Source organism: Passer domesticus, chromosome 4 (assembly GCF_036417665.1).
Source record: "Passer domesticus isolate bPasDom1 chromosome 4, bPasDom1.hap1, whole genome shotgun sequence".
Taxonomy (NCBI): Eukaryota; Metazoa; Chordata; class Aves; order Passeriformes; family Passeridae; genus Passer; species Passer domesticus.
In genome coordinates this window covers 46,264,393-46,287,550 of record NC_087477.1, presented here as the reverse complement: position 1 = coordinate 46,287,550, position 23,158 = coordinate 46,264,393, and the positions used below count along the sequence as shown (strand labels likewise).

Here is a 23,158-nt window from a genome sequence, read left to right as displayed (position 1 = left end):
AAATTACAGCTAAATTACCAGGGTTAGAGATAAGCTTCCGCCTTTCAGTTTTAGTCTTTTTGCATATCTAAATCAGAGACTCCCATAATTGAATGTCTTAACCTTGCTAGCCAAGGTTTACTGTTACTGAGGCTCTTCATGCTTTAAATCTGTGAATCACTTGCAGTGACAGAACACCATGCCACTCTCTAGGAATATTTCAAGTGGAAGACATCAAAATGTCACAGCTGAACTCTACAAGACTGAGACATGACTTCAGCGTCTCTTCAGCTCCTCTTTATCGTGTTGGCTACGTGTGTTAGGTGACAAGGATGGCTGGGGGAAAGCAGGTCAGCATGGCCTGCACCTTTGTGAGTGTCCTGTCTTTCCTCCAAAGCGAGAGGCCTTTGCCTGCTCTGCCAGGAGGGAGCCCCTCTTACCTCGCATGAACAAGGCTCCAATGTGCCTTACACTGAAGAAGCTGAACTGTCTGGTGGAGCACATCAACAGTGGAATGGTATGGAATGTGTTTTGGCTGCTTTCCTCCCCTGGCTCTTACCCCCTGAGAAGTAGCATCTCCATATATGCATGCCATGGATCTTAATAACTGAACAAAACTCAAGACAGCTTAAACAGAGGGTGAAAATGAATCATGTTTTTAATGGCATATGGTGTTGAAAAAAGTCTGACTGTGGATATTCTTGTATGTAACATAGTGAGTAAGGATCAGAAAAGATCTGGGTTGGCAGGTCTCTGTTCTTCTAGTGCAGGATTATTCTTTGTAAAACTACATTCTTGCTTTATTTGATTAGAAGTCTCAAGCAGTAGGAATCAAAGAGAAATAGCACTTGAAAGGCTATTTGGTGACTTGGCTTTTATGAGTCAGAAAGGCTTTCTTAATAGTTTTTAACTTTCTCCTCTCTTAATAGTATTTGGTGCATCATACAAAATTTTTTTCTTGCTGTGTTATACATGCCCTTGATGCACATCCTCCTGTAGATACTCACAGGGTCTTTCCTACTAATCATCAACTATTGCCAGAGATTCACAGCCAAGGGTTTTATTTGCCATAGTAGGGACTCAATACTCTGTCTTCTTTAACCTCATTTGGAAAAGATCATTTTAAAAGGTGACTGAGCAGGTCAAGTTCCTTTATTCTTCCATGTTTTCTTTCATTTCTAAGGGTGCAATTTGGCTTCCCATACACCTTGGCATCTGGTGACAGTTTAGATATATTGAAGCATCCTGCCTACCCTCCAGACACCACTGCAAGCTAGTGTGGGTCTCCCCTACCCTATTTTCTTACTCTGTATGGGTCATTGTCCCTCCAGGATGTATCAGAGAAGAACAGGTAGCTAAATAATAACCAAAATGTTATTAGACATGCACAAGTGAATTCAGACCATGAAGAGCACATTTAAAATTTACTCCTGAAATAGTGTTCAGGACAATGATTCAGAAGTATCTTTTTAGAGCAATAGCTGATGATCACCTGTAAATACTCAGTAAGTATGCTAATTCAGAGATGTCAAAATGGCTGGGAAAAAGGAAAAAGCACTAAATATGGGCATGCAGACTAACTATGCCCTGCCCCACCTCTTCCCCTCCTCCTCTCCCTCTCCACCCCAATTTCTATGCATCAGTTTTGAATCTCCTTTCAAGTGCAAAATTTAGAGATTTCTGTTATCCATCTATGCATTATAATTCATTTCATAATTACTATTAATGACAAATGTTAGCATTCATTTGGGTGAGTTCAGGTAAAGACAGTATTAGAAGAATTATCATGACAATTTGATAATATATTGATAAAACTGATAGCATTAAAACCTAAATGAAAAAAAAATGTGAAATTAACCTTTATCTTGTAGGAAATCATGTAAGACAACTGGAATGAGGAAAATAGTATTCTTTAGCTCAATACTGAATTAAAGGCATGAGTTCCAGTAAGAGTGTTCATGCTAAGTTATATTAATGTATCAATTTTACCCCCTGTGGTAATTCTTTTGTTGTTCTGCAAATCATACCAAATCATGAATTTGATATATAATACTGCTGATGGGGAAAAAATAAAAAAGGATGTCCCTGCACTATTGAATAGTAGGATCAACACTTTTTCCATTTTTGCTGTAAATTTGACAACTATGTCTTTGCAAAAGCCAAACTAATAAGGTCAAAGTAAAACATCTGTAAAAAGAAAACTGCTGGTCCAGCAATATTTCATGGTGCTGACACAACATATGAGGTACCTCTTCAGCTTGCTTAGTGCACCTATAATTTTTATTGATACTGATATTATTTTGTTACCTTTTTTTAGTGATACTTCACTTCTCACATTTTTGCTGCATTTAGTTTTGATGGTAACCAACAATATGCTTTATATATGTAGGATTTTTTGAGAATCTATTATTTTTCTGTTCAAAACCATTGTCTCTTTTTAAACTTTCCACTGAAGCAACTAATTCCTACTAGTATTTTGTTTTTCTAAAACAGTTGTCATAGAAAGACCTATCTATCCACTGAGAAATGCCAGCAATAATCTACAATAGTACAAATATTTTTTATTATTTGCTTTAGGAGCTATTACTGTTTTCCTCAAACATAAAAGGCTGCAAATTCCCTGTACTGAACGAGTTGATTCAATTGATTTCTGGCAATAACAACTTTGTAATAAAAAGGTATTATAAGTTAGGAACATGGAAAGTAAACTAACCATCTAAATACTCTTGTACAATATTTTTATTGTACAGAAGTATAATTGAATTGAAACATCCCCTGCTTTCTTCAAGACTTGAACTTTAGTCTCCTGTTTTTTGTTTGTTTGTTTTGTTTTGGATTGTTATTTATTTTTTTTTTCCTCAAAGAAATACAATAGTCTTCTTAATTTCCTTGATGGTATAGTGAGAAGGTTATTGAAAGCCTTTTCAAAATGTTGCTCATAATGCTGTAGAGCAGCTAAAATAGCCCTGATCTTGTGAAGGCACATACAGGACAAAACATAAAGAAAATACTGCCTCCTCAAGTGTTTGAGGAAATGGGAAATATATCAGCCAAACATATATAAAGCACTGACAAAGATTATGCAGTAATTCTATACTGTTCCTTGAAAGACAAATTCCATGACAGCTGAAAAATCCATGTGATTCTACTGTTTCCACTGCAGCTCTAGTCTCAGGGACACCAATATTCAGACACTTTTGGGCAACTTCATTAGAAAAGAAACAAGCAGCAGATTAGAGTGTCTGGCATCCAGAGGGGTGCCCATTAACAAGGAGATCTCAAATGGGTACAGGAGCAGTCCCTGGCTGCATTTCTGCTCCCATCATGGTCTATTAACTGGTAATGCTGGCAGAGCAAAGAACAGAGCTGTGGTTAAAGCACAGCTTCCTAATGTCCAGGTTTTACTTACTGCACACTTATCTCACTGCAGGTAACTTTGGGAATGGGTCATGGACCTCTTTTCTGGAGGTGTGTAGAACCATAGGACTTTGTGAAGCTATTCAACACTTTTCTTCTTTCAAGATCATACAGAAAAGGTTAAGCAGTGTACTGAAACTATGGTGAAAGTTTGTTGCTTAAAAAAAAAGGTACATATTTTGTAATTTCTCAAACGTATCATTTTGCCTGAAAGACAAATCAATCTACTTCAATAGAATCACTGGGGAATGGTAATAATACAGTTATTTTAAAGGGAAAAGGATTGTGAAAATTGGCTCAGATGGATAAAAAAAGTATTTCAAGGCATGAACTTATCTAATTAGTCATATGTCTCTTTTTATAATTATTTGAATGGCCGTCTTTTGTGGATCTGTTGAAGCTTAAACTCTGTTGTAAAAAGTTACATCCTGAAAAATTTTGGATGACTAGTGGACACAATAAATGCCTGGATAATCCAAAAGAGAGATCTGTTCCTCTACAGCACTCCACAGAAACCTGCTTCTGAGCTATTAAAATGTAAATTGCCCACTGGATTTCTAGCTTAATATGTGACATCTTTATTGAGCACACAAAAACATAAGAATTACACTCCAAGAAGTGAGTACTCTTTTTTAATTGAAATCCTCCAAATAATTACAATATAACTTCCACTCCAATTAATATTTTTCTTTTCTATTTTAATTAAGTAAAATCAAATTCAGTTTTTTTCACTGTGCAGTCTGTGCGCTTCCCCAGGGAAGCATCTTCTTTACAGCAACTGAAAACAACAGTAATGCTTAAATGTGTCTGTCATTCTACCTTTCAAGGATAAAGCCTTAGATTATTATCTTCAAGCTCATAATCACCGCAAATTTTCTGATTAACATCATGTCTGGGCCCAGTACTAAAATGAGCACCAGAGTACTAGACTGTGCAGGTGGAAAATTCTACTCATCATCAAAATGGGCTAAAAATCTTCTCAGTGCTCTGCCAAACACCAGCACACTTGCTTTCTGAAAAAAAAAAAGCTCAATCTGATGATGTTTGGACTGAGAAAGGGAAAAAATTAAAAGAGTTGACTTTAAGGTCCTAACTTTAAGGCTGAATTCATGGTCCTATTTTCTATGAAATGCACACATGGAACGCTGTATATCTTTTGCAACCAACTCTTGTTCTATATGTCTGAATGCCTGAAGTTTGTCAGCTGGCGATAGAAGATCTGTGGATCAGAAGATGAAAAATGTAGTCTGGCCTTCTTTCCTGTCAAGCACCTGCTTCTGTAAGTTTTTGTTACTTTAAATTTATGAAACTCAAAATATACAGAAATATTTTGTGTCATACTCTTGTACATCAACAAAGATGTACAATGAATCTAGCAGAGTCAGGTAAGCTTGTCTTTAAAGCACTTCATCTCCCTGTTGTTGCAACCTTCAAACTCTGTGTTTTGGAAGGTTTGTTGATCTTGGCTTAAGACTCTCAATTTGCATTCCTGATTTGCCACACAGGCCAAGAAGGCAAGGACCTGGTGGCTGCTCTGAACATGTAGATTCATTGGTGGGAAGCAAGGGTGTTTACTGAGATAGGGGTTCAAGGAAAGGCAGACACCCTACTGACCTGATTTTACTATATGTGCACCCTTTATCATGCTTGTACTTTGAAAATGATCATTATATAAAAAAATAATATACATTTAAAGTAAATATGTAGACCGTTTTCAAAAAGCCTCGTAGATGTAGGTTCTTTTTCCATGCAGGTTTCTGATCTGTCTCTGATTATTTTCTGTTCAGCTGATAGAACATTCCCCATGTTCCAGAAACATAACAAATACTTCATATTGATAGTTGCTTGTACATGAGGTTTTATAGCTTTTGGCCAAATTATCCCCTTGCTTACACTGAAGACAAACTTTAGTCTTTAAATTTGTATGAACTAGATATGAAAACCCATAAATGCTTCTGATTTTTTTTTTCCTAATAGCAGGGTAATAGTTCATTTTTTTTCTATGATGTTTGTGGGAGATACCATAACCATTAACATGGATTGGAAGCGCATATAGTGATATTCAATAAAGCAATACAGAAGGTATATCTCCAAATTTGGCTCCAGAGTTCTGAAATGGCTGTGCCTCAGCCACTCCCCTTGCATAATTTATTGAAACATCACAGCACTGGTATTTTTGATTTTTGAAAAAACATTTTTTCATGGTGAATTATATTTATCACCAAGTCAATATCTTTTTAGCTTTTCAATATATTTTCCAGTTCTGAGATAATTCTCTTTACACTTAAATGTATGTAATTCATATTGGTAGTAAGTTCTTTGCTGTGGGCAACATGCTTAGCTGAAAGATCATATTCTTAAAATAGAGAGAGATGTAAAATACTCATCAATTCTCTAATAATTTCTTTAAGCTTAGTGATGACACAAGGAGAGAAATGCTGACAAATAAGGCATGTAAATAGTAAATGTTTGTATTTTTATTGTAACTGGAAAAACTTACATCAGGAGTGAAACTGTGTCCTGTCTGTAATGGCTGGAGTTTCTACCACTAGTTTCAAGCAGTCAGGAAGCCAGGAGCTAATGGATTAAAAGCATCACGTGCTCTTAACAGAGTCACTTCCAAAGATGCTTTTGAAAGTCCTGCTCTGCTTCATGATGTCAGTTGTATAACAGCAATGCACTCAAGCATATTCTTCATTAAAAAATAACCATGCTGAACTCCTTAATTTGCCATGTGTTCATTAAAAAAGAATAAACTGCTTTTATATTGTACAAGACATTCTTGAATGAAAAACTTAAGTTTTAAAGTGAGCTGAAACTGTCTGTGACCACAGCCGAAGCACACAATTGTCACCTGCTAATTCACACTTGCCACAGGTGAAGTTTAGGGACCCTGACTGTAGGTGACAAGACGTATGAGCTAAAAGCAAACCTGTGCATGAAGCAGGGTTCAAACCCATGGTAGATCTTGTTCGTGTTACTGCTGCCTGGCAAGATCTTGCTTGTCTCTTTTGGGCTACAGGAACAGGCAGCATGAATCTTCTTCACCCGTCTCAGCTCCAGAGTGAAGCAAGCTGCCTGAAATTCAGGTTAACAAAGTCTCAGCTTTGGAGCTTGACAGCTGGGGGAGAAGCTCAGGGGACACAGCTTGGGGGGACACTGTTTCTCGTGATAGTGGACCTTCCTGGCAGTCTACTGTGAAGATTAGAGAAGACTGTCAGGAAATACTCTTTTTGTTCCAACTCTACTTCCTCACATTCTTCCAAAAGAGAGCCCCAGTCTTCCTAGTCAAATAACTAAAGCAGTAGATCACAGAAATTTGCCTGTTACACTTAAAAAACCTAAACATAGTGAAATGAATTGGTTTGTTCCTAAGCTGTTATAGCTGTTATGTAGAATCCTGGTTGTATTTTCATGTAATTGTCTCACACAGGCCTGCCTGGGAACAAAAAGGGAATTCAGAAAAGATGTTTGCTTTTCATTTCCTGATTTTTCACATATTGAATACTCAGTTTTAAAATTAGTACTTTAAAATTGTTCAAAACTTTGTACAACTTTGTTCAAAATATATTATCATTTCATTATGGCAGCTGATGGACTTAGTGCCCTTTGATGACAGTTATTAAAAATTATTTTGTACAGCACCTGCAAAAAATACCACTGTGTTTTCTGAACACTTACTCAGTGGCTTATTTACTGTCCCTTCCCTTGAGTGCTACAAACCATAATGACAGATTTTTCTCTTAGAAATCATTCATCATTGCCTTGTGCTTGTCAAGATGAGTAAGGCTATGCCCTGCTCTTCTGTAATGGCATTCATATTTTTAAAGCCAAAGATTTCACAAAGATAAGTCTCTTGCAGGTAGAGAAGTTTGATCAGGTTGTTTGCAATATTTAAAATCATTCCTTAATTACATATATAAACTCTAGAAAGACAAATTTTATAATTTCTAAGACCTCCTAAAGAAAACAGTTTAATGTGGCTTGTTACTTTCTTTTAGAATGGCATAGTAAGTAAATCTCAATTATCCATACTGTGAAATGACATTAGGTAAAGTTTGCCCTTTTATCTGCTTTTTAGTCTTTGAATTTTATAACAAATTCATTTTCATATTTATGTTGAATCTAGAGACTTAACATGACAAATCAAAATTCTGTGGAAGAGACAATCATAGATGATAAATTATACTAAAAATAATGAAATTGTTCATTGAGGATGTTTGGGCAAGGAGCCGGTGCATAGGCAGCCCCTATAACAGTGGTGGCCATGCAGGGCCCCATCTTATTGCTGAGTGTTCAGCTGGTGGGAGACCAGAATCCACTTCACCCTATGTCTCTCTCATGACAAATCTGTCCACATGCTGAATGTGAATGGATTGGGCAGCTTTGCCCTGTTCACGTGAGGTCTCAGACCCATAGACTGAAATTTCAGTTCTCTGAACCAAACAGGCAGAGAGGACATGGCTGGCTTGGATTTCCGGTGGGTGTCAGCATTAACAGACAGCATGCATCTTGCTTCTTATATAACCTGTATTAAGAGGAAAATTAGGCTGGAAATCAGGAAATCAGATAACCTTATTTGGTAGAGATATGTAGCTAAGAACCTGAAGCAGTTACTCCCGGGCTTCAAAAACATAAATAGCTTTATGGGAACAGCAGCTGGCTGTGCCTGGGGTCATTCCAAGCAAGAGGAGCCATGCCTGGGGAAGAGACAACATGTCAACAGCAACTAGATGACTCTCAGTTCTAGAGTGGGCCTTCCTTTCTGTCTCCACCAGAAAATAAAAGAATCCCAGATTACTGTGAGCACACTAGATAAGGTTCTCTAATTATAATTTTAATTGCATCTGGGTGCCATGTTGCATTCCATTGCGTAAAAGTCTGCCTGTTTCTCTGACAGATGTGAATTCATTCAGCTTGAAAACCCTTCAGAGTCTGAGGTATGTAAGTTCATGGCAGGCATTGCTCTTGCTCCAGATGGCTGCAGCTTTAGGTTTGCAGCATTTTTTTGGAGTTCTTTTTTGAGTTCTTCGGATATGCCTCCACATTTTTGAGAACATATGGTAATAGAGAACAATGACGTCAGCCAGAAGGCAGAACCCTTTAGTCCCTACAACCCCAAAATACTTCATTTTTCATTATTCATTTAAACTTAAAAGAATGGAACTGAAGAACCTTACAGGATGATTTTGAAAGAGTGTAAATAGAATAAATGGAATTTGAAAATAGCATATGAAACAGGAGAGAATTGACAGTGTTACAGAAAAAGTAGTATTTTAGTCCATTTTCTAGTAGTTTGTTCTACAGATGCCATTTTCCTATGGGAACAAAGTAAATGAATGATCAACACCACCATGGTCTTTTAAAAGTGGGAATTCAAAGATAATTCTATTATTGTCTCCATTAAGGGTTTTATAAATAAAGACAATAGAATGACTTATCTGTACAGTCTGTAAATCCTTTAGCCTTTAACATACTGTAGTACTAGCATTTCTGTCAAGTTTGAAAATGTGATTTTTCCATGTAACATGTGAGAAACTGAGGCAGAGAAAGGGGGAGCCCTGCAGAAGGACAAAAATGTTGTCAGTTACAGGTACAGCACGGAAGCTGGCAGAGAATGGTCAAAGTATACTCTTACAAGGAGGAGATTAAAAAGTAAAGGAGTATTTCTTTTAGAGAATGTCTGGAGGCAACAGGGCTTATATATTTTCAGTGCTAGGTGTCTCAAAAATGCATTCTGACTAAAGGGAATGTGTCCCATTTATCCGCCGTAAATTCCTCCTATTTTCATCTTTCCCCTTTTGAGCTACAATAGGAAAAGCTCCAGTAGTGGCCCTGCATTTACTGACTCCAGGCAGTTTTGGTGCTCCACATAAAGTTTTTCACCCTTTAATGATATAATTTGGCTTACATTTTTACCTCACCCTTTTCGTCTTTACCTACAGGAATTGTATTAGCTCTTTTGTACATATCCACAAAAGCAGACTTTAGGTGGTTTCAGGTAAGGCAGGAAACCCTTAGCTGATCTGAATTATTTTCACCCTGCTGATTCCTTCTTCCTGCTCAGCCTCATCTATCTAACTTGGGACTTTTTAAGGTTTTTACTCTTAAATTTTGTCTGGAGATATATGCTTTATTTAAGATCTTCAGGTTAAAAATAATACCTGCAATATTAATACTTAGTTCATAGAAGCACAGAGTCACAAAAGGGTAAATTCGGAGGGGACATTGGATGTCTTCTAGTCCAATCTCCCTGCACAGGGACTCTGGCTCCTCTGCATAATTTTTCCTTGTCAGGTACTTGTGCACACCGAGATCCCCCATGAGTTTTCTCTTTTCCAGGCTGAGTGGTCCCAGCTCTCAGTCCCTTTGAGAGATGCTCTAGTCTTTTAATCATCTTTGCAATCCTGTGTTGGACTCACACAAACAAGTCCATGTCTTACTTCTACTCCGAAGCCCAGAACTGGAGTCAGCACTTGAGATGTGGACACATATTTACCAACAAGAGAGGAAGAATCATCTGACAGGAAGGATCTTTATACAGCAGGGTGAATAGATAGAAGGTAGGACAATAGAGATAGTGGTGAAGGTAATCTCACCCCTAAGGAGTTACAGCTGTGCTAATTATCAAGCATGAAGAACAAGCCTGCCCTTAATGGGTCACAGCTGGATCCAATTAGGAGGGGTATTGTAAAAGAGTAGGTTGGCTGCTTGAGGTGGAGAGGTAGGATGGAGTTTGTTGGCTGTGTGGAGGAGGAGTTGGTGTTGTGGGGAGCCGCCCATGAGAAATCACCAAGAAGGTATGAAAGCTTACAACAAAATGTCAACAGCAGGGGATGCTTTTTGCTTCAAGAGTGTACTGCTGGCTTCTATTGCATTCTCTAGGACACTGAGACCCTTCTTAGGAAAGCTGCTTTCCAACTGGTGAGCCCCCAGAATGTACAGATGCTTGAGGATATTCCTCCCTGTGCAGAGCCCTGTGTTTCTTCTTGAACTGCATGGTGTTCCCCTCAGCCACCCTCTGGCTTGTCCAGGCTCTCTGAAAGATGGCACAACTATATGGTGTACCAGCTGTTCCTTCCTGTTTTGTATCCTCTGTGAACTTTCTGAGGCTGCTCTCTGTCCCACTATCTAGGTCATCAGTGAGGTTATTGAACAGCCCTGGGCCCATTAGTGAGCCCTCAGATGCTGCACTCAGGACTTGCCTTCAGCTGCACCAAGGCCCCAGTAAAATTGTGGTAAGCAACATCCACAGCTCTTCTCTCATCCACCATCCATCCATCCATCAGGTTGGTCAAGTGGGATTTCCCCTTCCTGAATCCAAGATGTCTATTCTCAATCAGTTTCTTGAGCTCCATGTGCTTGGAAGTATTTTTTAGGAGTATCTTTTGCTATAAAAGGGGAGTTAAAAAGGCAGATTTTATCTGTGTTATTCTCTTCTGTATATTTCACACATGAAGTCACAAGGTCAGATAGTAGGTTTCTACTAAAGGGTGACTTTTCTTTTATGAAAACTTGACAGGCAATAATAGTTAATTTTTCCAGTGTTCTCTAGTTTGTTGAATTACCTGGCAATAGCTACAACAATATGGCAAGAAGAAGGAGCAGAAAAATACAGATACTTTTCAGTCAGGGCCTCAGTATTTATTTTAAAATGTCATTACCAAAATTAAACCACACAATTATGTCCAATAGCTGTGCTCTATAGAGCCATCACTTTGGACATATTTTAGTTTGAGGGAAATCTGTCAAGCATGACCACTGTTCTCTCAGCAAATATGTATGGTTATAGTTCATAACAACTTGAAAAGCCAAGAGGAAAATTGATGTGGCTGATTGTTGCAGAGGTAATGTTAAGCACTTGGCTGGGCTGCCTAAATTAGGAGTCGCTCTAGGCTTTCTGTCTAGAGAGAAAAGAGAAAATAAACGTCTTCAGATGGTATTTTTGATCCTAGGCAAACTGTGTTGTTTCTTTTGAGGCCGTTCTCTCAGCAGATGATAAGAGCCATGAACGAGCTCCACGTCAAGGTGAAGTTCTCAAAAGCCTAGAAGCAGGAAGGAGAAAATAAAGCCTCTGTTCAAATGAGACACATGAATATTAAAAAGTGCGTAACGTGTGGTTTCAGCCACATAATTTTCACATACCACTGCCTCATGGGCCCACAAACATCCTCACATGTTCAGTAAGGCTTTACTGCTGTGTGCTGGGATGCCTGTATGAAACCTGAGTGACCTCGGAGTGTCCCTGCATAAGCCTGCAGCAGAGCTGGCTGCAGAACTAGAGGGGAAGAGGACTCAAACATTGCAAGTGGAAAGCAGCACCAGTTAGGGCCCCCCAGAAAAACATGCTTCTCTCAGGAGTGCTCAACTGGGAAAGAGCATGTTCAGTAATGGTGTGAAAAATGGAACAACTTTAAAGGAATAGAGCACATGAGAGAGCCTGCAACAGAAGACTTACTCTCTTCCTATTGAGCTGACCATTGGATATCCATTTGCATCCAAAAAATAATTTGCATTCAGTGTATCCTGCTTTGCCACGCTTCTACTGTCTCTGCATTAGAATTGATTTATAAGCAGCTCCATGATTTTAACAGTATATACCAGGTGGAACCAGCACAACCTCAAGACTTCAAACATCACACTTCTCCTTGGAATATATAGAGTATTTTAATTTCTTTATCAATAACTGGGGAATTTATTCTAACCTCAAATTTAGGCAACAAATTTTTATAGGTTTAATGTTTTTTATAAACTCTCAGATATAGATTGTGGTGTTGTCCTTTCATGTTCACATGGAGAACAGATATTTGTTTTTAGAATGTCCAGGTTTTATAATATACACTACATGACTGGCAAGTGCTCTACAAAAATAAGTCAATGAAAGATTTATGTCATAGACATAGATACTAGGTCATTCACTAGTTTTCATGAGATGGCAGAATAAATTAATTTTCTGTCATGGAAATCCACTTAGACCACATTTCTCCGAAAGGGACCTATCTCAGTTGTGGTTTACGCTTAGCCAACCCATTAAAACCTTTCTCTTTCTCTATGTCTACTGATTCTTAGCTCAGTTTCATTCCTATGTACTTTAAGATTCTAACCAAGATGTTTAAGTAGAGAAAGGAAAATTTCTCTGCTCCTTCTGTACACTTTGGTGATGCAGCAAGAGGCCCTCAGGGAGTGACTGACTCCCAGAGAGGCAGGTGATGTTGGTGCTCCTTTGATGACAGAGTCTGAATAGCTACACAGCTTAAGGCACTTAATTAGATGTGGGTTGGAAATTATTAGCTATGTGCTAATTGATTGATAGGAATGACTGATTTAAATTTACAGGCCTTTAACTCCTTCCTGTGTCATATCATGGTTTCAGTAGGAGGGGTGTCCTTGGGCTAGGATAACTGGTGGCTTGGGCTGAGGACCCTGGCAGCAACTTTCAGCCCTTCTGTCTCAATTCCAATTTCTTGCCTTCATTGTGTTTCTTTTTTGTTTGCTTTTTAAATTTTTCTGTGAATTCTTTAACTACTGAAGGCAAAATGGTGAGGTAGGTGAATAGAACTAATTGTGACTAGTACTACTATTTTTTCTTGTTTCTTTGAAATGTTTCTCTAATTCAAAAGATATGTGCTGACATGCCTGTTCACACAGAGGGACTCTCTCTACATCCTATAAATCAATGTCTAAATTTGGGAAAGGGTAACATTTCAGGTACATTCTTCTTTCTAGCTTCCTTTACTGGCCCCTTCAGGCAGCTTCCTAGTAAAATTTTGTAGGATGTAGGAAATCAACGATAAATTTAATTTTGAGTATAAAAGAAGGAAAAAAAAAATTACATAGAGCTCTTGCCCTGGGCTGTAATGTCCCTTTTGACAATGTGGCAATGATGAAAGAGCAGTTCTGAGCTGCCTTACTCTTCCACCTCTCAGTTTCTTTGAGCAGCTGTGGATATTGGCAAAAGGACAGATGTGGCAGGTCATACATATCCTGCATAACTCCAGAACACAGTCTCAGCTTTAAATCAGTGAAGTAATCTGAGGTTTTTATTCCCTTCCTACAAGACTTAAAGAGCCAAAATAAAGGGTTTGGTCATGCCAAATGTATTACCCGATACCACACCAAAGAGAAACACCAGCGCAAAGAATTTGTTGCTGCTTTAATAGTGCAAAATACAACATTCTTGTTAAGGTAAAAAATCCAAAAGGGCTTGGGTGTCCAAATCTTGAGTCCTGCTCTTCAAATCAATAAGCTGCTCAAATCACTGCCTCTGTACTATTTCTCATAATTACCTAGGTTTATGTTGGGTAAAGTTTCTGGAAACAAAATAACTTTAAATCAGTGAATTTTTAAGTTAAATTTTGCAGCTTTTACACTGCCTGAAGTTACTGTTTCTAAGAGCAACCCATTCTCTCCTCACTTTTTTAAAAAAAATCCAACTTTCCCCAGTTGTTTAGCCATAAATGTCGGTGGTGGGAGAATCTCATTTCAGCTCGCTTTGTCAATACACTGCTTTGAATTTTTAATGATGACAGCTAAATAATAAACACTCCCCAAAGGTAGCAAAATCACAGTAACATTCCGATGACTTCTCTGCAGTGTGCTTTGGAAACATCTGTGAAAGATGATTTTCTTTAATGCTGCCTGATGGAGATGACCTTTCGAGTTATCACAAAAACAATGTTTTAACCACCAGCAGAGGAAGAAAAGGCAGATATTTGCATGGTAAATATTTTAACTTCTGCAGGGAAAAATATCCAGAAAATTATTTAGGTAAGTAATCAAATTATATAATAGTTGGAAATTGGGCACTAGGAATTTCTCCAAAGTTCTATTGTTACAGTTTCTGTTCATGTTTAGTAGGTTATAACAACATAAAGGAATAACTCAAAAAGTACCAAATACATGGGTTTTTTAATAGGCACACACAGGATTTCATCTGCAAATTGGGAGAGAACAACATTAAAAAAATATTAAATGTTAAGTTTAAAGTTACCAAGACTTTAGTAAGCTGTGCAAAGTAATGGTTGCAGTGCAGACTAAAGGAACCTGTGCCAGAGTAGCTCCAGGATAGCAGCTGGAAGTACACTAAGTGGTGGTGATATGGGCTGATGCAAGCTAGCAAATGCCTTCTGAAACATTTCCTAAGCTAAGTTGAAATGGGAAGCAGAATTTACAGAAGACTTCTATAAAATAGAATAGAGTTTGACATTTCTAATATTCAGAACAGTGGATCAATACACTTTGAGTGTATGAGGGTATAATTTTTTCAAGGGGGAAAATGTTTAAAAGATTTAATTTTAAACTTTTTTTGTCTGTATATATTTTTATTAAAATCTAGTTATATTTGCATGTAGGCAACATTATGTTGGCATATCAACATAATTCCACATGATATTCATAGAACTCTATGGGGTTGGAAGTGACCTCTCAGATGACCTAGTCCCAACTCCCTCTCCAATGAGCAGAGACATCCCCCACCATAATAAGGTGGACCTTGGATAAGGTTGCTCAAGCCTTATCCAACCTGGCCTTGAAAAATATATTTGCACAAAATGCAGGGAAAAACCCCACTAATTATTCACTTTATTGTGAAATTTTATTCTAATTTTCTAATAAATTATAATTATCTTTGACTTTTTCCTAAAAATCCAGTGCTCCACCCAGTAGTCAGTAAGGTTTTTTTTGTTTGTTTTTTTGTTCAGTGAAAAAGATTGTACCCCCAGAAATGCATTTCTTCCAACATTAGTTGGGGATATGGATTAATTTGGCCTTGAAAAAAAGACGAGCCATAAGTAAAGCCTCAAAATTTAGTACACATTGAGCTACTAGCATTTTTGGGAGATCTCTCCACTCATGTCCTTGCTGATGTTGTCAGAAGGGATTGAGTCCTAGAACATGGCTCAATGGATACCCTTGTCTCTTGGTTTTTTTGTTTGTTTTGGGTTGTGGGGTTTTTTTTGCGGTGTGTGTTTGGGTTTTTCCTCCTCTTTATTTCCCATTCAGATGGGACTGGTTCCTAGTGAAGAGATGTAACAATCTCTATAGTATCTGTGATGTTTTCTTTTTTGGTTAGGTTTTTCTCTATTAGCATACAGATTTGACTTTCACAAAGTAATGCTTAAAGGACTATAGTCTCAACACAACAATATGTGGGAAGAATACTTGTGATTATCAAGAATAAAAAAAATAATAAATCTAAAGGGTTGAAAATATATTTTTATTTTTCCCAGACATTTAGTGACTGGAAAAGAGGTAAAATTGATTTTTTTTTTTCAGAGAAAAGCAATTATCAAAGTTGGTTAACTGTTAACTGCTGGATTTAATAAACCTTAAATGATCCAGACAGAAGATAAATCATTAAAGTCAGCCTTTAATTATAGAGTCTGGGCATTTCTGGTAGGAGTTCATGCAAAATATCCTCTCTGTACAAATATGTAAATCCATTTCTTTTAATGTATCAGGTATGCTGTAAGATTTTGACAATGGTTTCCTTAGACTTAGTGTAGGTAGATTAATGTTAGTGGAGTTTCTGTAAATATTTTCTTGAGAGTTTTTTTCCTATCTCATCATTCAAACTGAGATTAAATGATCTTGTCTACAGTTTTCCTGGCATGAGTTTTTACCAGTTTACAGTTCCTTGAGAACTGTTCTTTCAGCTGAGTTCATGGATATATTTTTTCTGATCTTCATGCAGCCCATTTAGATCTTGGCTCTACAGGGAATACATGCTACAAGATCACACATCTTCTCACATAAGCTGTTCTAAATTTTGAGAGATTATTTCTGGATTTTCATGGACCTGTTCTCAGAAAAGAAATAACCCTCTTTTTCCATGAGAAATGACTACTTATATGATGTTTGAATTTCAGCTTGAGTTACCTTGGAAGTGGTTTGGGTAGGTGAATAGGGGAAAAGTTTCCTTTCAAAAGCTAAAGTGAAATAATTTAAGATCACTGGTATCTGTAGGTACTTGTTAATCCTGGACTAGAGACATTCTTTGCTTATGGGTAGCTTATGCTTGTGAGAAGACTTTGAGGTTAAGACGAAATGTGTCACTTTGAGTTGCCAGAAATGAAGAGTTGCAGCTAATGTCAGAGGAATTTTAGAAAGTAAAAATTTCAAGTGCATCACATTATGTGGCAAATAATTGAAGCATGCTCTCAGCTTCTACCTTAATCATAAAACTAATAAAATTCAATTATCAGTTATCAGAAGCAAGAATGTGTGAAGTATCTTCTTTAGGGATCAATCTAAATTTTAATGAAGGATTACATTTGGGACTTTGAAAACAATATAAAGCTCTGTCTGTTGGTCTACAGTGAGAAAAATCATGAGGGCTGAAATATTGATGATTCAAGGATTTGGGTGTTTAAGCAATTTGTCTATGCTGAGATTGTTTTATAAGACTTTCATTAAAATTCTGTTTGAGCAGCTAAAGGAGAGAAATAGCATTGCTAAACCCATTTTCTTGTAGTAGGACTATTATATTATGATCCACTTAAATTCTAATTAAAGAATTTAACCTGTTTAGGTCTGGGACATAGGCCTATATCCACTAAGCTATTTGAGAACCTAATTCTTATTTGACCACCTAATTGTCACTGATTTTGGGAGACTGGACTTGCCAGAATGGGAGTTAAGTGCTGAAATACCTTGGAATAGCTGATCAGTAATGCTTTTCTTCAGAGCTGTAGCTTATGCAGGTACCTACGTTCTAATTTTTTGTTAAGCTAGGCAATACCTTTCTAACCTTTTCTATTCAAACAACACGTACCCGCAAATTACGATCTGACATGGTTAAACAGGACAGCTTTTATCACTTATTTTTGTCTTCATTGCTATAGAAATATGAAAGCTAGACATTTATGTTAGCAAAGAATGCTTTGCCAGTGCATTTCTTCAATATGCTTTGACTTTGGAGTTGTTAATGCTCTCTCTCTGAAATGTTGATGCCAACAGCTAAATGAAGCTCTTGTGAATAAGCAGGGGACTTTTCTTAACTGGAAGTGCAATATTCAGCCAGCAGAGCCACCTGATTACTTAATATGTTTATGTAGCTATGCTCACTTCCATGTAATTGGGCTGCTGCTATTAGCAGAAACCATTCAGACTTTATTAAACATATTTGTAAACCTAATTTTCATTAAATGTGACATCTGCATTTTTGTCTGCTGAGTTCTGCCTTCCTACCTGAAGTAATCAAAACTAGACACATTATCCATATGTCATTTTTCATAATCTAGAGTGCCTCAAAAAGGAACAATGCATTTATATTTTCTAATGAAAAGAAAGCCTCTGAATGCCAACTAGTACACACAAATGATTATCTTTCTATTTGCCGGGCTTGGGTTGTCAGACATTAAATTTTTTAACAGCCACTTCTACTGAATTATTGATGTTCTCGCTATTTAGAAAATGGATCACATCACTAGAGTAATTAGCAGCCTGCCACTTCTGGCTATCGTATTTAATGTGTCACAAGAGAAGGCTGTGTTGAACTATTTCTTTTTAAGCGCATGACTAGCATTGTTTCTCATCCATTGCCCTGTTGCATATCATCCAACTGGTGTAGACAGATGGTCTTCCATAGGGTTAGGATCCAACGTGCATATGTGACTTCCATCTAGTGAAAGTATACATGCTTCTTGTTGGAATTTAATGACATAGATTTTTCCTCAGGAACAATTTTTATATGCAAAACAAAACGGATGCCTTCTCAAATTTTTGAAGTTTCAGTAAAGGCAGTAATTGAGGGGTGTGCAAATTCATACAACTAAGTGTTATCCCTTATATGTAAGATAACTTACTTCAGGACATCTAAATATTTAGAAATAATGATGATTAGCAGATTTTAATTTGTTCAAATGAATAAACAAGAATGCTGCTTTGAGCTTCATATTCAACAAATAACGCTGTGAAGAAGTATCTACAGATTCAGAAGAAAAAAAAAATCCCAAGGCCTTCAACATAAATACAAGTAATTAAAATCTCATCAGAGTAAAAGTTCATTACCACCATTTTCTATCCTTTTGCAAAATTAAGATACAACATTAGTGGTTTTGCTTACTTCTTGATTTATATGCATCTATGCATTTTGGAATTTGTTATGCATTCGTCATCTGTTTCTTCCCAAGAGCCTGCTAGAAATGACTGAAAACAGGACTAAATGTGTATCAGCAAAGTAATTTTTATCAGGCCAGTAATTTATAAGCATACTGCCTGTTACTTAGAAATACAAATTTTAGAGCATATATGGAACTGCATATTTGCCTGGGTTATTGTGCACTTAACTGAGCACTCAATTAGTCTTTGAATTTAATGTATATCAATACCTGATCCTTGGGAAAGCAGTAATAATAATGGTGGTACTTAAGAAAATAAGAAAGTGGAAAAAAATCTCATAGAGCTCCTGCTTATCAAAGCTTTTTTTAAAAATCAGTGTGTACCTAAACAAGAGACTGCAGAAAGAGAAAGTGGCCCCATTCAGGTATTTAAACACACAAGGGCATTGATCAGCATAATTAGATGCTTAACTGGACATGCTAGTCTATGGACTTGCATGTGTAACTATTATAGACAGTATTGAAAGGTAAGTACTGAAAGTGTTCTGTTTCAAAGGGCTTTGTTGTCTGGTTTCAGGCTATTTATATTAGTGAAGAATGTAGATTATGTAACAAGGACAATAGGGGCAAAAAAAACCCAGATGCAAACAAGAATCTTCCACAGAATAAATAAAACAAAAGCTTAAAAAATTAAAATGAAAACTAAGCAATTATAAACTGAATATAATGGCCTCCCGGCACTTCTTAAGATAATTTATTCTCAGTGATAGACATGCATTTAAATTGTGTCCTGCAATTGGAAAGTGAAATTGTGTCCTTATTTCCAAGTGGAATTTTCTTGAAGAAATTATAGAAGCTGAAGAAATGGAAGCTTTCCCTCTTGAAATCTAGCACATTTGAGGTGGAAGAACTGCCAGGCAATTTCTGTGATCACCTGGCAGGAGTCTCTAATTTGAGTGCATTAAGCCTTAGGATGGTTTTCATGCATTAATGGAGGATAGAATCACAGCATCACTTAGGTTGGAAAACACCTCTAAGAATATCAAGTCCAACCATTACCTCAGCCCTGCCACACGCACCCAAAACCATGGCTACAAGTGCCTTGTCTACATGTCTTTTAAACACAGACAGGGATGGTAACTCTACCATGTAGCAGCCTGTTCCAATACTTGGTTGCCCTTTCAGTGAAAAAAATCTTTCCAAATATCTTATCTAAATGTCCTCTGGAACAGCTTGAGGCCCTTTCCTCTTCTGTCACTTCTTATCTGGAAGAAACCAAGCCACATCTGGCCGCCCCTTTCTTTCAGACAGTTGTAGAGAGCAATGAGGTCTCCCCAGAGCCTCCTTTTTTTCCAGACTAAACATCCCCAGCTTCTTCAGCTGCTTCTCATGGGTCTTGTGCTCCAGACCTGCACCAGCTCCTTTGTCACTCCAGCAGCTCAATGTGGTTCCTGTAGTGAGGGGCCCAGAACTGGCCACAGCGCTCAAGGTGCAGCCTCACCATTGCTGAGTGAAAAAAACAGGGGGAAAAACCCTGCCCAGGTTGTGCTGGCCACACTATTGCTGATACAGGCCAGGATGCCATTGGCTTCTGTTGCCATCTGGGCACAGCTGGCTTATGTTCAGCCACTGCCAACCAGCATCCCAGTACCTTTTCCTCTGGGCAGCTTCCCAGTCACTGTCCCAGCCTGTAGTGCTGCATAGGGACCCAAGGTTGCTGGGACTCAAGGACATGACCCAGCCTTTGCATCCACCAAATGGGTCACTTTGTCATAAAGGAGATGAGGTTAGTCAAGGATTTACTGCTCTTCATCTCTCAACTTGGTGTGTTGATTTTGCTGTTGAGCTGCCTCTGTGCTGGAAGGGAAGCCAATGCTGTGCCACAAGCAAAAGCACACAGAAAGGTGGCAGAGGTGGTTGTCTCTTCACTGCCTGCTACTGCAGTGGAATAGCAATCGCTTCATTTCTGCAGTGCAGCACTGGGATTCGCTTAAATATGTGAATGGTCTGCCAGATTTTTCTGTGTGCCCAAGCTATCTAGATTTCCTATAAAGACCTATATCTCTGCAGAGCTCCTTACCAGTGTTAGATGTTGTATAGCCTCCTTTTCTGTGCTGTAGAAATATATTGTATTTCTCTCTGAAAGTGTAGTAATTTGCGACTTGCTCTTATTTTCATTGGGAATAGGGCAAAGGGAGATACTGGTACCAGTAATACAAGCTACTAAAAAGCCAGCAAATAACATGTGTGAGTGACTAAGGCAGAGCTGATCACGCTGCAGATGAGAGCACACCACTCGTCTATTGGCTTTGCTGTTGTCAGACTGAGCTGCTTGCTGTACATTGGAGAGCTGATGCAGTTCTCTAGAAAGGACCTGTGAGTCCTTGCCAGACTGCTCAGCTTACTTTAATGTGGACACAGGAGGCTTTGATGTCAGGCCAGGTTTCAAGACCTGAGAACGAGGTAGCAGGTGTGTTGGACTGGTGTGCTTGATAAGCCTATTCAAGCTTGTGTGGTTTTGATAGGGGGTTGTTCCTAGGGAGAAGCGCTTCCAAGGAAGCTGCTTCCACATAGGTGTCCTAAATTAGGGTGGTGGCATTGCCCCAGGGGGAATTCTGATGCAATTCAGTTTATGGGCAGTGAAACATTTGTAGTAGAAAAGCAGAATATTTGATGTTTATGCAGAATGGAAAATAAGTGGTAAACTGTACATACACTCTATGTATCAGAGAGAGAGAGACTGAGATACTTGAATTGGGCAAGCCACCTGGCCTCTTTGTCTTTCTCCCTTTCCTATTGTCCTTGACCACACACTCTTTCATATTTAGTAAGTTTTCCTGAGCAGACCAAATTCTGTTTCTGTACCATGCTAAAAACTCACTGTGCTGGATCCCTTATGCTTCCTGATTCTGCAGCTGAACCTCTTGCTTGCTGACTCTCAGATCATTGCAGAGAAAAGCTTGCCTTCTGTTGTAGACTCAATTTCTGGATTAGGATCTGAAAGTTCTCCTTTTGTTCCAGAAGTTGTCGTGTTAGCTACAAAACTATAAAATGTTTGATACTTCCCACAAGGTGTGTTTTACTTTTCCCATTTGTTTCAGAGTTCACAATTCAAAGCTGAAATTCTTCTCCAGTAGCAAACTTCAGTAAGAAAGAAAAAAAAAATTGAAATCTAAATTTAGTGGCCTGCACTCCTGCAGTCAGCACTAGCAGGCTTATAGCCCCACAGTGGAATCTCTGATCAGTGGAGATCACAGGACAGGAGTGGCTTTGTGAGCTGTCCACTGCTAGGTGCCTATCTTGGTTTGCATTCCAAAAGGTGTACTACCAGTACTTGTATACCTTTTAAGATTAAGTCTGTAGGAGAAAAGGACTGCTATTATGGTCTCAGAATACGAATTGGGAAGTTCTGTCAGCAAAATAGGAGTATGTGTGTGTGCTAAAATTGCTTGAATTATGTTGGGTTTATATTGTTTTTTGTGTAATTAGCTTGGATGTGCTTCAAAGAACAATTGTGGTTTACAAATCCTTTTTTTCCTAAGTACAGCCAAATAATCATGAACAAAAGATGTGTAGGAAAAAATAATTAAAAAGTCACTTCTGTCGCTTTCAAAAGTAATTATGTACACAGGGAAAAAATAAGAGACATTACAGACTAATAATTGAATTTAATATTTTCATTTATCTTAGATAGCTGCAATTGTCCAGAAGACTACTTAATTTCTCTTTCTATGAGGATTATAAAACTCATGTAACATTGTGTTTTTACTCACCTAACGTCAATATGAAAGTCTTGTATCTCTGCTGTAAAAATCTTGCTGTAGTATTTGACTTAAATAATTACATCGCACTGTCTAATGGAAATAACAATAAAGAAAAAAGTACTTTGGTGACTCAGGACTTCCTTCTCATTGACTTTCAATAATACACAGGCGTCTACAAGTCTTACTGAGTCATACAGAAAGACATTCAACATTAAAATGATGTTTAAACAGACTTCAAGACCATACTTCTGTTTAAAAAGTCCCATTTAACAGTCATCTTCCCCTAAAACTCTGTACCTCCTCTTTGTTTGATTTGGCATTTGCATAGCCTCTTGCATGATGTAGCCATGCAGTTGCCCCAGTTTGACCATCTGACTCTTATCTAAGCTTTGCAGAGATCTAAAAATTAGGGCAAGTAATGCTTTTATCCTTTGGAGGACTTTTCTGGCACTTCTGCTCTAGGGGTGCCCTATAACCAGGCCTGAAACACTGGCTAGGCATGACAGCCTTTTTTTTTTTATTTTTTTCACTGTCAGGTAGCTTAGCTGCCTTTGGGAGAGCACCTCAGGGTAGAAGCTTCAAATGCCTTCTGCGGTTTCTAATGGTGAAGGAGCAATGGGAGGGTGCTAAAATAGTGGCTTCCAATGCATGAGTCCTCCAGGTCTCCCTGAACTCTTTTTCAAAAAAAGAGTCCAAAAAAAGGAAATGTAGTAAATTTAGCCTATTATTTGGTGCAGAAAACAAAAGAAAAAAACCAAACAAACAAAACACAAAAAACCTGAAAAATAATTTATCTCAATCTCACTGCTCTATGGACTTGATCCTGAACTTTTGGGATTTTTTCCTGATTTTTGGGTAGTCTTAAATGCCTCATCTCTATAACATTACAGTGAGATATAAAGTGTTTACAGATACATAGTTGCTCTCTAACCGGACATT

General features: G+C 37.9%; 1 long non-coding RNA gene across 3 annotated transcripts in view; it reads left to right on the top strand.

Annotated features, from left to right (window-relative positions):
• The first annotated feature begins 10,234 nt into the window (after window positions 1-10,234).
• Window positions 10,235-23,158, top strand: part of LOC135299135 (uncharacterized) — a 34,589-nt gene continuing 21,665 nt past the window's right edge. For 2 of the 3 annotated variants that reach the window (XR_010361180.1, XR_010361181.1), the window contains exons 1-3: window positions 10,235-10,320; window positions 10,532-10,634; window positions 13,990-14,163. This is a non-coding gene — a long non-coding RNA (uncharacterized LOC135299135). Of the gene's footprint in view, window positions 10,321-10,531; window positions 10,635-11,375; window positions 12,518-13,989; window positions 14,164-23,158 lie in introns of those variants that run through there. The other variant, XR_010361179.1, reaches the window with a different exon arrangement.